The sequence below is a fragment of the Ptiloglossa arizonensis genome, chromosome 11 (assembly GCF_051014685.1).
Source record: "Ptiloglossa arizonensis isolate GNS036 chromosome 11, iyPtiAriz1_principal, whole genome shotgun sequence".
NCBI lineage: Eukaryota > Metazoa > Arthropoda > Insecta > Hymenoptera > Colletidae > Ptiloglossa > Ptiloglossa arizonensis.
The window spans coordinates 12,444,571-12,459,780 of NC_135058.1; the positions used below are offsets into that span (position 1 = coordinate 12,444,571).

At 40.3% G+C, this 15,210-nt stretch overlaps 1 protein-coding gene and 1 non-coding gene across 12 annotated transcripts in view; both read right to left on the reverse strand.

Annotated features, from left to right (window-relative positions):
- The window catches only part of Rg (A kinase anchor protein rugose), a 543,414-nt gene that overhangs the window by 382,876 nt on the left and 145,328 nt on the right, over positions 1–15,210 (reverse strand). The gene's annotated exons all lie outside the window — the stretch shown is intronic.
- Positions 13,163–13,280, reverse strand: LOC143152975 (5S ribosomal RNA). Its single transcript, XR_012993681.1, has one exon. It is a non-coding gene; the product is annotated as a 5S ribosomal RNA (ribosomal RNA).

Sequence of the window (15,210 nt, forward strand, 5' to 3'; positions counted from 1 at the left end):
GATTCAAGAGGAAACGAACGACGCCATCCACTCCCCTAGAGGAGTGCCCCGTTTCTCCATCTTTACGACGAGAGGGTCTTATTTTGGAGGCTTTCGCAGGGACCGGCAAATATGCCTGCTCCTGTGCTCGCAACATGCCCCCTCTGGAAGCGGACACACCGGAGGAGACGGCGATAGACCGTTCGGACCACCTACACGGAGGAACGACGAAGCGAGCAAAGTTAAGCTAAAGATTGGATAATTGCTTGGCAGAGCACAACCTTAAAACTAACTTATTCTAACTGCAGAGATAGAAGGAATCAATGTTCCTTCGATCTCCTCCTTTAATTCTGCCGAGCAATTACATTATGGAAAAATTAGGCAAAATTGGGGAATACGCGACGCGAACCGTGGAGTTGTTCCTACTAGCTCGGTCCCGTTTCCCCTCAGTGGGCCCGATTCTCGAGGAAATGCGCGACGCCGTCCACTCCGTGGAGTGCCCCGTTTCTCCCAACTCCGCGTCAGGAGCCACGCAGAGCGTGGGCCTGACTCACGGAGGATGACGAAGAGAGGGTCTTATGATGGATCAAGGGCTTCCGCAGGGACCGGTGCGAACACCTGCCCCTGTGTTCGCAGCATGTTCTCTCTCCAAGCGGACGCACCAGAAGAGACGGCGATCGAGCGTTCGGTCCACCTCCACGGCCGGTCACTTGCTTATGCAACAAGCAGAGGTGGCCGGACTGAGATACGAGCAAGCGAGCAAAAAGAAGCTAAAGATTGGATAATTGCTCGGCAGATCACAAATGTTCGTACATGGTGGCCTTAAAATTAATTTATTCTAAGCTCAACTAAAGATCCCACGATGGATGCGACGAGAAAGTCCTCTTGTGCCTACCTAAGAGTAACCTAAAGTCAAGGCATGATAGTAAATAGAAATGAAAAAAATAAACATGGAAAAACAAGTACAAATTAAAATCGGAGAACAAGTAAAGTAAATTAAAGAAAGAAAAAAATGAGAAAAAATAAATAGGATCGAGTGAGTGGTCGCCAGTACTGACCACCCCCTACCGAGAGGTCAGTACCGGTTACCAAGAGTGGGGGGCCCCCTTCCAGGTACCTAAAATCGAAAAATCCAGAGATCCGTCCACCTCGGAGGCTCCCTGTGAAGTGAAATTTTCGTTAACCGCCGGCTCCTTATATACTCTCATCAAGTGAATCGATAAACAATGTGTGTAGCCTTGACAATATCGGTTGGATCTCGATCAAAAATTCCATCGTGAACAAAGAATACTTCAACGAAATGACATTTTAAGCCATTATTTATACTAGAACATTGTTAATAAATGTTTAAACTATATTCCTACGACGGTTGTTAATAATTGCGATAAATAAACATCAAGATATTGTAAAATCTGCGAAGGCGAACGGTTTCGGTGAATGTTTGTTCATTTCCGCGATTGTTATTAACATTTACGCATGTCCCCAATATTAATCGAACAGTGTGCATTTTATTTATGCACTACAAATGATTATATAATTTATAGAAATTGATTTTGATCGAGATTCGAAGTAAAAACGTGTTTCGTAAAGTTTTAAAGCATGGAAACTAATAATTGTCTATTTGGTACATTAGTTTAACATTTGTTTAATTCTTATAATTTACACAATACGTGTAGAAGATGTATTTTTTACTTAAAAGCGTCGAAATTCAATTAATACCTTTTCTAAATAGAAAAATCGTCGTGATTACCACTCGTGAATCGATAAACAATGTGTGTAGCCTTGACAATGTCGGTTGGATCTCGATCAAAAATTCCATCGTGAACAAAGAATACTTCAACGAAATGACATTTTAAGCCATTATTTATACTAGAACATTGTTAATAAATGTTTAAACTATATTCCTACGACGGTTGTTAATAATTGCGATAAATAAACATCAAGATATTGTAAACTCTGCGAAGGCGAACGGTTTCGGTGAATGTTTGTTCATTTCCGCGATTGTTATTAACATTTACGCATGTCCCCAATATTAATCGAACAGTGTGCATTTTATTTATGCACTACAAATGATTATATAATTTATAGAAATTGATTTTGATCGAGATTCGAAGTAAAAACGTGTTTCGTAAAGTTTTAAAGCATGGAAACTAATAATTGTCTATTTGGTACATTAGTTTAACATTTGTTTAATTCTTATAATTTACACAATACGTGTAGAAGATGTATTTTTTACTTAAAAGCGTCGAAATTCAATTAATACCTTTTCTAAATAGAAAAATCGTCGTGATTACCACTCGTGAATCGATAAACAATGTGTGTAGCCTTGACAATGTCGGTTGGATCTCGATCAAAAATTCCATCGTGAACAAAGAATACTTCAACGAAATGACATTTTAAGCCATTATTTATACTAGAACATTGTTAATAAATGTTTAAACTATATTCCTACGACGGTTGTTAATAATTGCGATAAATAAACATCAAGATATTGTAAACTCTGCGAAGGCGAACGGTTTCGGTGAATGTTTGTTCATTTCCGCGATTGTTATTAACATTTACGCATGTCCCCAATATTAATCGAACAGTGTGCATTTTATTTATGCACTACAAATGATTATATAATTTATAGAAATTGATTTTGATCGAGATTCGAAGTAAAAACGTGTTTCGTAAAGTTTTAAAGCATGGAAACTAATAATTGTCTATTTGGTACATTAGTTTAACATTTGTTTAATTCTTATAATTTACACAATACGTGTAGAAGATGTATTTTTTACTTAAAAGCGTCGAAATTCAATTAATACCTTTTCTAAATAGAAAAATCGTCGTGATTACCACTCGTGAATCGATAAACAATGTGTGTAGCCTTGACAATGTCGGTTGGATCTCGATCAAAAATTCCATCGTGAACAAAGAATACTTCAACGAAATGACATTTTAAGCCATTATTTATACTAGAACATTGTTAATAAATGTTTAAACTATATTCCTACGACGGTTGTTAATAATTGCGATAAATAAACATCAAGATATTGTAAACTCTGCGAAGGCGAACGGTTTCGGTGAATGTTTGTTCATTTCCGCGATTGTTATTAACATTTACGCATGTCCCCAATATTAATCGAACAGTGTGCATTTTATTTATGCACTACAAATGATTATATAATTTATAGAAATTGATTTTGATCGAGATTCGAAGTAAAAACGTGTTTCGTAAAGTTTTAAAGCATGGAAACTAATAATTGTCTATTTGGTACATTAGTTTAACATTTGTTTAATTCTTATAATTTACACAATACGTGTAGAAGATGTATTTTTTACTTAAAAGCGTCGAAATTCAATTAATACCTTTTCTAAATAGAAAAATCGTCGTGATTACCACTCGTGAATCGATAAACAATGTGTGTAGCCTTGACAATGTCGGTTGGATCTCGATCAAAAATTCCATCGTGAACAAAGAATACTTCAACGAAATGACATTTTAAGCCATTATTTATACTAGAACATTGTTAATAAATGTTTAAACTATATTCCTACGACGGTTGTTAATAATTGCGATAAATAAACATCAAGATATTGTAAACTCTGCGAAGGCGAACGGTTTCGGTGAATGTTTGTTCATTTCCGCGATTGTTATTAACATTTACGCATGTTCCGAACATTTATGTTAGAGAATGCATCTTAGTTGTACATTGTAAATGATTGAGTTGCCTATAGAAATTAAATGTGATCGTAAATTAAAGTAAAACGTGGTTTTCATATGTTTTTCGATTTTTGATCGAAATTAATATTTGTAAAGTAATTAATGATTTATAATATACAAACAAGATGCACATTGTTCGATTAATATTGGGAACATGCGTAAATGTTAATAACAATCGCGGAAATGAACAATCATTCACCGAAACCGTTCGCCTTCGCAGATTTTACAATATCTTGATGTTTATTTATCGCAATTATTAACAACCGTCGTAGGAATATAGTTTAAACATTTATTAACAATGTTCTAGTATAAATAATGGCTTAAAATATCATTTCGTTGAAGTATTCTTTGTTCACGATGGAATTTTTGATCGAGATCCAACCGACATTGTCAAGGCTACACACATTGTTTATCGATTCACGAGTGGTAATCACGACGATTTTTCTATTTAGAAAAGGTATTAATTGAATTTCGACGCTTTTAAGTAAAAAATACATCTTCTACACGTATTGTGTAAATTATAAGAATTAAACAAATGTTAAACTAATGTACCAAATAGACAATTATTAGTTTCCATGCTTTAAAACTTTACGAAACACGTTTTTACTTCGAATCTCGATCAAAATCAATTTCTATAAATTATATAATCATTTGTAGTGCATAAATAAAATGCACACTGTTCGATTAGTATTGGGGACATGCGTAAATGTTAATAACAATCGCGGAAATGAACAAACATTCACCGAAACCGTTCGCCTTCGCAGAGTTTACAATATCTTGATGTTTATTTATCGCAATTATTAACAACCGTCGTAGGAATATAGTTTAAACATTTATTAACAATGTTCTAGTATAAATAATGGCTTAAAATGTCATTTCGTTGAAGTATTCTTTGTTCACGATGGAATTTTTGATCGAGATCCAACCGACATTGTCAAGGCTACACACATTGTTTATCGATTCACGAGTGGTAATCACGACGATTTTTCTATTTAGAAAAGGTATTAATTGAATTTCGACGCTTTTAAGTAAAAAATACATCTTCTACACGTATTGTGTAAATTATAAGAATTAAACAAATGTTAAACTAATGTACCAAATAGACAATTATTAGTTTCCATGCTTTAAAACTTTACGAAACACGTTTTTACTTCGAATCTCGATCAAAATCAATTTCTATAAATTATATAATCATTTGTAGTGCATAAATAAAATGCACACTGTTCGATTAGTATTGGGGACATGCGTAAATGTTAATAACAATCGCGGAAATGAACAAACATTCACCGAAACCGTTCGCCTTCGCAGAGTTTACAATATCTTGATGTTTATTTATCGCAATTATTAACAACCGTCGTAGGAATATAGTTTAAACATTTATTAACAATGTTCTAGTATAAATAATGGCTTAAAATGTCATTTCGTTGAAGTATTCTTTGTTCACGATGGAATTTTTGATCGAGATCCAACCGATATTGTCAAGGCTACACACATTGTTTATCGATTCACTTGATGAGAGTATATAAGGAGCCGGCGGTTAACGAAAATTTCACTTCACAGGGAGCCTCCGAGGTGGACGGATCTCTGGATTTTTCGATTTTAGGTACCTGGAAGGGGGCCCCCCACTCTTGGTAACCGGTACTGACCTCTCGGTAGGGGGTGGTCAGTACTGGCGACCACTCACTCGATCCTATTTATTTTTTCTCATTTTTTTCTTTCTTTAATTTACTTTACTTGTTCTCCGATTTTAATTTGTACTTGTTTTTCCATGTTTATTTTTTTCATTTCTATTTACTATCATGCCTTGACTTTAGGTTACTCTTAGGTAGGCACAAGAGGACTTTCTCGTCGCATCCATCGTGGGATCTTTAGTTGAGCTTAGAATAAATTAATTTTAAGGCCACCATGTACGAACATTTGTGATCTGCCGAGCAATTATCCAATCTTTAGCTTCTTTTTGCTCGCTTGCTCGTATCTCAGTCCGGCCACCTCTGCTTGTTGCATAAGCAAGTGACCGGCCGTGGAGGTGGACCGAACGCTCGATCGCCGTCTCTTCTGGTGCGTCCGCTTGGAGAGAGAACATGCTGCGAACACAGGGGCAGGTGTTCGCACCGGTCCCTGCGGAAGCCCTTGATCCATCATAAGACCCTCTCTTCGTCATCCTCCGTGAGTCAGGCCCACGCTCTGCGTGGCTCCTGACGCGGAGTTGGGAGAAACGGGGCACTCCACGGAGTGGACGGCGTCGCGCATTTCCTCGAGAATCGGGCCCACTGAGGGGAAACGGGACCGAGCTAGTAGGAACAACTCCACGGTTCGCGTCGCGTATTCCCCAATTTTGCCTAATTTTTCCATAATGTAATTGCTCGGCAGAATTAAAGGAGGAGATCGAAGGAACATTGATTCCTTCTATCTCTGCAGTTAGAATAAGTTAGTTTTAAGGTTGTGCTCTGCCAAGCAATTATCCAATCTTTAGCTTAACTTTGCTCGCTTCGTCGTTCCTCCGTGTAGGTGGTCCGAACGGTCTATCGCCGTCTCCTCCGGTGTGTCCGCTTCCAGAGGGGGCATGTTGCGAGCACAGGAGCAGGCATATTTGCCGGTCCCTGCGAAAGCCTCCAAAATAAGACCCTCTCGTCGTAAAGATGGAGAAACGGGGCACTCCTCTAGGGGAGTGGATGGCGTCGTTCGTTTCCTCTTGAATCGGGCCCACCGAGGAGAAACGGGATAGACCTAGTAGGAGCAACTACACGATTCGCGTCGCGTCTTTCCCAATTTTGCCTAATTTTGTCCATAATGTAATCGCTCGGCAGAACTAAACCGGGAGATCGAAGGAATCAAAGTTCCTTCGATCTCCTCGGTTTAGTAATTTCGTTTGTATTGCGCGTCGAGAGAGATCGATGGAACTTTGAGTCCATCTATCTCTCTCCGGGTCTCCGCTCGCAGCAACCTCCACGTGGTGAGACCTGGTAATCGGTATTACCCGCGATAATTCTTGGTCGCGGGTAGTACCGAGCTAATTGGCTGCGAATTTAGAATTTTCCATTAATTATATTTCTGCTGATAGAAATTGGTTAAAAAGTACATCGTACTTTATATTTACAAAAACATATGGGGAAAAAGAATAGAACCCTGAAGCATTAAACAAAAAGTGAAACATTATTTACACAAAGTGGGTGCCCCATTGAGCTTCACATGAACTGTCTGAATTTTTGTTCGCATTTTATCGCAAAGTATGCCTGAAAATCAAGTCACTTTCTAAACAATTTGTCGGCTGACTTTTGTTATCTTCATCGTGTTAAATTTCATTGGGTAATTTTTCTCAAAAATACCGTTTTCTTGAACAATTTTATTCCATATTCTCGATCCATTTTATACTCGCAGAATAAACATACTTGTCGCTTGTCAGTGGACACCCTGTACGCGTATGAAAAGTATCATTTCCAAGACACGCCTTAGTCAGAAATAGCTTCGCCGAGTCCACCGGCAAACCTCCGGGGACGAAACACAAATTTCCTTTTGCTTGGCAGCGGTAAACATTAATTATAACGTCGGGCACACGTCGCCAATTCTCAGGCGAGGAGAGGAGCGTTGCCCGTTGCTCGATAAGGGTGCGAGGGAATAATGAAATCTCGATCCGCGCGGGGGTGTGGCGGTCCCGGGATCGTTAGTCGGATTATGAGACAATGGAGATTCCTCTCGACGATCGACATTCGTCGTCGTGTGCGCGGATGACGCATTCAACGAACGTAATTCGTGCACGGGATACAGCACGAAATGGTCGTGCGCGAGCCAGATAATTGAGAAAGAGGGATGAAAAAGTTCGCGAGAGTTACGCACAATATTGGAAACGTGAAATTGAGCGAGTATAAAGGTGGCGGGGCATCCACGGATCCTCGTTATCTGGCTTCAATTTATCCTAATCATCGGTGGCGAAGAATTGGGGTGGTGGGTGAAAAGTGGGGGACGAGAGAAAGAGAAAGAGGGAGGAGAAAAAGAAAGAGCGAGATGGTGTGCGAGAGAATGAGTGAGTGAGTGAAAAAGAAGTAGAGAGTGAGTGAATGAGCAGTTGAGTGAGTGAGTGAGTGAGTGAGTGAGTGAGTGTGAGAGAAGGAAAGAGAGAGGGAGGAAGAAAAAGAAAGAGAGAGAGAGCGTGCGCGTCAAAGAGCTAGCGAGAGAGAAGGAGAGACAGAGGGGAAGAAAAAAGAGAGAAAGAGAGAGAGAGTGTATCTGAACGAGAGAGTGAATAAACGAGTGAATGAGTGAGAGGGGGAAAAGAGAGAGAACATCTGCTTGATTTCCACCGGGAATGCAGCCACGATAAAAGATCGACCGAGGTACTTTCCGGGAGGCTGCGATCGAGCGTCACCACGTTTCTTTCCGCTTTAACAATTAGCTTCGGGTTCGTTGTCGTGTAATCGCATTGTCGTGGGTCCCACCCGCCCCCACCCCCCACCCTGTCCCCCTATTCTGGTCACGCTCTCACGATGAAAGTATTCGCGAACGTGGAGATCGTCGCTGCGTTTGGCAATTAACAATGGAACCGTTGTTTTGGGGCATGCTTCGTGCAATTAGCGCGATAATTCACATTCTCGCCAAACACCACGTAACGGCGCACTTATTGCGCGCAGGAAAAAGTTAAAAATGTTTCTCGTTGAATTAAAAAATTTCGTAACTACCGAAACTTTTCGGGCAACATAAAAAGTAGCAACTCCATCCCAATTCCGGTAAATACAATTTCGGAACAATTTTCGATGGAATGTCAAAAATCACAAAATGTTAAATTTAACTCTTTTAACTCGATTCTTGTATTTACTGGCCTTCTTTTAGCTTCTTTATCATTAACTTGGTCGATTGGGTCGCACTCAAAAGTATGATCGCTTCGTGATTAATAATTAATTGGTTAATTATATCCAATGATTATGTATGTTCTCTTCAATGATTTGTGTTGTTCGTCTAGCGTAATTATTGGTCGTTCAATAATCATAGTTGTTAATCGATGGAACACTTTACATTTTGTCCAACGTTTACAAAATCAGTTGGCATTTTTTTTTTCTTTGGAATGAAAAAACCCGCTACTGAGTCTTGTAATATAAATCATCGAGAGAAATGAAGCAATTACTTCGATTTACAATTAGAATTAAAAATGTACCAAATATCTCTAAAACTAAGGCAAGGTACAAATGTTCTTGTTGTTTCGAGATGGTGTGGTCTCAAAAAGGGACTCGTGCAATCGAACCAATTTTTTTCTACGAACACGAGGACGAGTAGGTTATACAGAGGACATTTTAACTTTCCTCAACGTCGACGTATGTCTTTAAACAGCTATATACGTAACTCATCTCTGATTAAACTGCATTTACGTAGTCGAGGTCAACTTAAGACAACGATGGACAAATACTGGAGAGGATACTGTACGTTGATATTCAGAGAATTATTCATGGTACCATTGACATCGCACATAACGCATTGCCACTAGTCGACATGATTAATCTCATGAATAACTCTCTGAATACATACAGCTTGCACTCATTTCGTAATGAGAATGCTTCTCCCTATTTTACCACTATTTCCATCGTCGTGTTGATTCAGTTCACTTCCCACGGGACAAGCTACGAGAATAAATATTTTCGAGTACGTGCAACTAAAAGAAAAAAAAAAAAAATGTGCAACATCACTTTTATACGACTTTTTCGTGCAACAATTTTATGCCATATTTAATTTTAAAAATATCACCCCAGAACGCTTCGAATTTTGCATTTATTACGTGCTGATCTGCTGTTAGCGACGCGACCGAAATTGCGACAATTTCTCGTTCAAAAATAAATTTAAAACGCAGAATTGCAATATTGTTGCACGCGCCTTTGTATTCCGAATGACCGATCACGAATATGCGTGGAATGTACGCACCATTATCTGCGACTCGGTTTCACAAATATCATTACAAGCGCGTATTATCCTGCTGTACAGAGTACGTAATTGGGATACCGATCTGCCGTTTCGTTAAATATAGCAAATAAACGATACAGGAAAAGGGTCGAACGATAAAACAAGACCTATCTTCGCGCGATATTTTTGTAGCATGTACGATGTACCGCGTGAAACGCGATTAATTGTTATTCGTGTCTTTTCTGGATGTATAATAGATCGATTATTTTCTCAACATTGGGTATAAAAGTATTAGGGGAAAGTGTTTGAAAAATGAATGCTTGCATCGATTTTTCATAGGTACAATTTGATCATGCATTTGTCACACTTATAACGCCTTGTCAGCCAACATTTTTATATTGGTCATGGAGGCAGAAAGTATCAAACGACTTGGTTCACGGAACTGGTCTCGGATAGGTCTGAGACAGACAAATTACCTTATTGGTAGAAAAACCTAGCGTAAATTAGGAAAAAGTTCTTAGTGAAACGCGTAAGATAACCAACAACGAACACCTATTAACTATTTTATGAAACTTCTGTTCTTACGCAGAAGGGGCCCAATTTGTCCCTCTCCAATTTCGACAAACTTTTGAAGAACGATTCGAGACAGGGAGCTGTTGCAATACGTGAAAAAAAATCTCAGTATAGACATTTCATAATTGTGCACATATAATTTTTTTCAAAATTTACTCTCTTACCCAAAAAGGGCCCAATTTTCTTCCCTCCGATCTTAACGATCTTCTACAGAATAATGTAAACTAGCTCTCTACTGCTATACTAAAATATTAAAAACGCTCCATGGTAAATCTAAAACGACAAGCACAAATTTTAATAAAACGTACATTTTTACCAGTAAAAGACCCAATCTGCTTTCCTCCGACTTGAACCTGTTTTCCCAGAATAATAGAAAAAAACAAGTAACAGGAATGTGCAAACGATAACTTACTCGAAACATTTTCCCCATAAATGCACAAACCTCCATATACACCTATCGTTCGAAACATTCACCGATACCTTACGAGAGTCACCCGATGACGAACAAAATGGACTCCGGTGTAGAGTCGATTACTCTCGGTCGAAAAGTGGCTGCAATTAAAGGTCGTCGTATCTCGTGCGGTATTGTAAGGTTAATTATCGTAGCATTAATTTATCATTGTATCATTAGCGTAAAGGTTCACGGAGACAGGCCACGTCGGAAATACTCGTCCCTCGCGAGAACCCGACAAAGCCCCGGTTCTCTGGTCGGTTCGCGGGGCGATACAAATTAACAGGGCGCTTTAAACGCATAACTCGATGAACACCGGTTACTCCGTGGAGCTGGGAGCGCCAGTGTGCCTCGAGACACCCCGATTCCTCACATTTCGAGAGGGTAGCCACCGAGTTGACGGAACTTTCACGGAATAGTTGCCGCCGCTCGGAACCGAGCGGTACGACGCCGGAAACGAACAAAGCCGTGGGGCTCCGATTGGATCCGTTCGTTGAACAAAAATAGAATTAAAAGTAATTAAGACTGCGAATCGGGACAACCGGTCGTTCAGAAACGGGTTCGCCTCGACGGCTATCGTTTTCGACTCGAATAGGTTTTCTCTTCGCTTCCGCGAGAGCCCCACCTCCTCCACCTCCTCCTCCTCCTCCTTCTCCGCCTACACCGTCAAGATTTCTCTCTGTCGGTGGCCAACGAGAGAGAAATCGTCGAACGAGCCATTGTTTTCGCCCACTTGGCGACAAACTCGACGTCGAGGAATCGAAGGGCCCCTGAACGCGAGAGGATGGCCTCGTTCACGGCCGAACGACGCTGCGAAGAAAATAAGAGAGAAGAGATCCACAACCACCCCCACACCCACCCTCTCCCCTTACCTCTTTTCCATGGTACCGAGCAGCGAACTCGCAGATATAACGGGTATATATCTTCGAACACCGTTCCCCCGTTCGTAAAATACGAAGAGAGCGGTGGGTGGCGGTGGGAGTGGGGAGAGTGGGCGGGGCCCGTTAAAAGTGGCCGTGTGATCGAGGGGAGGGGGCGCAGGTTTAATACCGCAATAAAAACTCGCTCGAGATAAGGGAACATCTCGCGAGAGACTACGGAATGGCCGGAACGAATTGAGATTGAGTATTCTCGAACGGTCCCGTGGAAACTCCCTCGAAAAACGAAGACCGGTTTAATTATCGTCGTAGCGAGCCTCGGAAAGACTCGATCGCTCGAGTGGACATCCCCAGGATCCGATTTCTCGACTGGGTATTGTATTAGGTTCTTCGAAAAAGTGATTTCGTTTTACAAAATGGAGAATGTATAATTTAGTAAAATGTTTGTACACTTTAAAATAATCGTGTTTCGTAACGAAATGACTCTCCGAACAACCCGATATAATACCAGAGGGAGGATTCGTACAGTCTAATTTGAAAGTAATTAGACGACGCGAATTTATCACGAGAAGGTAATAGAAAATTGTAGAGGTTCGTCGATCGACCAATCACGACTCGTGTCGGCGTAGACTCTATCAGCGTTCGTTCACGAAGCTACAGGCTTATTTCTCTCGCGTTCATCGGAAGCCATTTACCATTTTTGGTATTAAAAATTACCGCGATCCGTCTCTCGACCCACCTACCGGTTTCACCGACAGTCGTCGAGGCACATTTCTGTGGATTCTCGAGGGTTAAAGCGTAATCCGGACAGAGAACCATCGACGGTATTTTCATGGAAATGGAAATCCTCTTCTTTCCCGAGGCCCGGCGTCGGTGACCAACTTCTGATAGCTATCCGGCGCTGAGCGGTTCACCGACGATATGCACGCCCGCGCGAGATAGAATTTTCTCGTGGCGGTTCGCGACTCCTACGGGATAAGGCTTCTCCCGTCTACGTGTAATTGGAATAAGGGAAACACGCGAGGGCGTAGAGAGTGAACTGTAGATACGGCGAAACGGGGGGAAAAAGTAGGGCCTTGCCAAAGGAGAGCGAAGAGAGTAATAAGAAAGAGGAACTAGGGGGAACGAATCGAGAAAGAAAAGAGGGCTTTCGAGCTACAAGAGGGTGGGGAAAAAATGGTGCCTGAAAAATGTCAGTGTTGAATTTCTTCGTACGGACCTGGTAAATATTTGAACGCGATCGACAAATACTTTCTCAAAGGGTGAAACTAGAAATTGGAAAACTGGAGACTTAAGATTCGCGTTGTTGCACATGTTTGGCGAGTTGAACGATGATTATGACTCTGGAACCTTTTCTGGAAAGAAAAGGGCAGTGTTTTTCAGAGAAGGGGTAAAAATGATTTCTTTGGGGCGTTTAAAATGGCACAAGAAAATATACTTCTCGGGATAAAATTTTACTTTTGCAAATTTGGAGCGACTTTCTTGGAAAGTAAGCTTCTTTTCCTAGGAGTCTTGCTTCGGATATTGGGGACGTTGATCCCCAAGATGGAGAAATCGTATCGTAGGCAAAGTAATTTTAATTCGAGTTGCAATAGAAAAAATTGCTTGTATAGTCCAACAATGGTCGTAATATTAATTGAAAATAGAGTGCAATTATGATCCACGGAATAAAATTATGTAAAAAAAGAACTGAGCCAACAACACGCGGTGTTCCCAGGCGGTCACCCATCCAAGTACTACCCACGCCCAACGCAGCTTGACTTCAGTGATCAGACGAGAACTGGTATAAATGCGTGGTATGGTCGTTGACGTTGATACTTGCTCAAGTATACGTACATCACGTAATTACTTCTTTATACATAATTTAAAACACGTGTGATTGTTATTCTGTTTAAAGTAGTGATTTACGAACATTTGAAAGATGCACCGTATAAAAAAAAAAGAAGAAAATTTCTATGTCGAAGATAAAGTATAAGATAAAAATAATATAGAAAGAAATATATACACTCCTATAATTATGAAACTTTTACGATCAGTGTATTGATAAAAAGAGATACTTAAATTGTCCATGTTTAAATCCATGTTTCTCTATATTAATCATACGTGAACTAAAATCTAAGATGAATAATCTAAGGCTGTTTCTTTAAAACAAATAGAGAAACGATTTTTGAGACTTACCCCAAAGTCGCACAAGTTTTAGGACGTAGTCCAAAATGAAAGAGATCAATCTTTAAGAGACTCTCCAAAATGAATAGATACTCAATCTTAACACATTACTCCAAAATAAATAGAAAGACAATCTTGAGGATATTATTCAAAAGTAATTAAACACAATTTCCAGAGGCTCCAAAACAAATAAACAATCTCACGGTAGTACCTCAGAATGAATAGACAACTTTCAAAGCGTTGCTCTAAAATAAATAGGCAATTTTTCGAGTATCGCTCCAAAGCGAATACACCGAACCCTGACCCGAAAGACAGGAAGGAAAAGCAAGGTTTTGGTCCGCTGGTCGATACCGGATGCAAGTTAACTGGAAGTATCGATCCGGTTTAAATATTCTCAACGAGCAGTGTGTCCTCCTCCTCAATAATTCATTTGGAAAACGTTGCCGTGCATTTGCCATTCGTGACGAGCCACGACGATCCCGGCCACGCTGAAACGTCAACCGAGCTCGTACCCTTGAATTTCCGTGGAACGGTGGGCGTGTGTCACCTGCGCCGGCCTGATGCGAGGTCACGCTTCTTAGACCCTTCGCGTCCCTTATCGAGGGCGTGCTCGAGGTCTAGTTCGGCGTTACTTGCAGGGCTCTCGTCGCGTTTCTGAGCACGGGCGTTACGTTACGGCTTAAGCGGCCGCTTATCGTACAACTTCTGGCCTGGCTCACTCGGCCCGCTTGTTTGCGATGCATGCGTTCCGGGTATATCGCGTGGCTTTCCGGCGTTATGTCAACGTGGTGTTTCGTTAATGCGGATCACTTCGGAGCTACGAAATTGTTGAAGAGAATTAGTCGAGGGCCTCGAAGGACTCGAAATTGACTCGGCGCTTGTTAACTTCGTACAACGATCGAGCTATGAATTTATCCGTAACGTTGTATCATAAATGGATCAATTTTATAGGAATATAAATTTCATTTAACCGTCCATCGGGACCAGTTTATGTTTGTTCACACTTCTAATGCTGTTCTACGTCGCGGATCTACCGTACTCAATTTTACACGGGGTACTAAATATGTGAGCGAATATTGAGCAACCTGAGTAGACAGTAGATAGAATTTATACAGAATTTAACTATTCGTGGTACAAATACATTTTAACGCATCTTTAGGACACTTTCTATTAATTTCTCACAATAACGAAGGTATGATCTCTTGGGTGAAAATTGCTATTTTTATAATAATTATGCCATTCATTTCGGATACGTAAACATCGTTTACTCGGGCACACGCTCTACTAATTTTTCATAATAATGAAAGTATAATTTTTCGGGTGAACGTTACAACGTTTACACAATAATTGTCCCATTAATTCTGGATACGTAAACACTGTTTACTTTCTACCAATTTTTCACAATAATGAAAGTATAACTTTCTGGGTGAATGTTACATTTATAATAATTGCACCATTCTTTCCGTATACGTAAATATCGTGAACGAACCATCTGGTGGAAATGTAAACGTATCGGGACATTTTGTATTAAAATTTTTTTTTTCTTTTTTTTTGCTACGAATAAAGATGTCGCT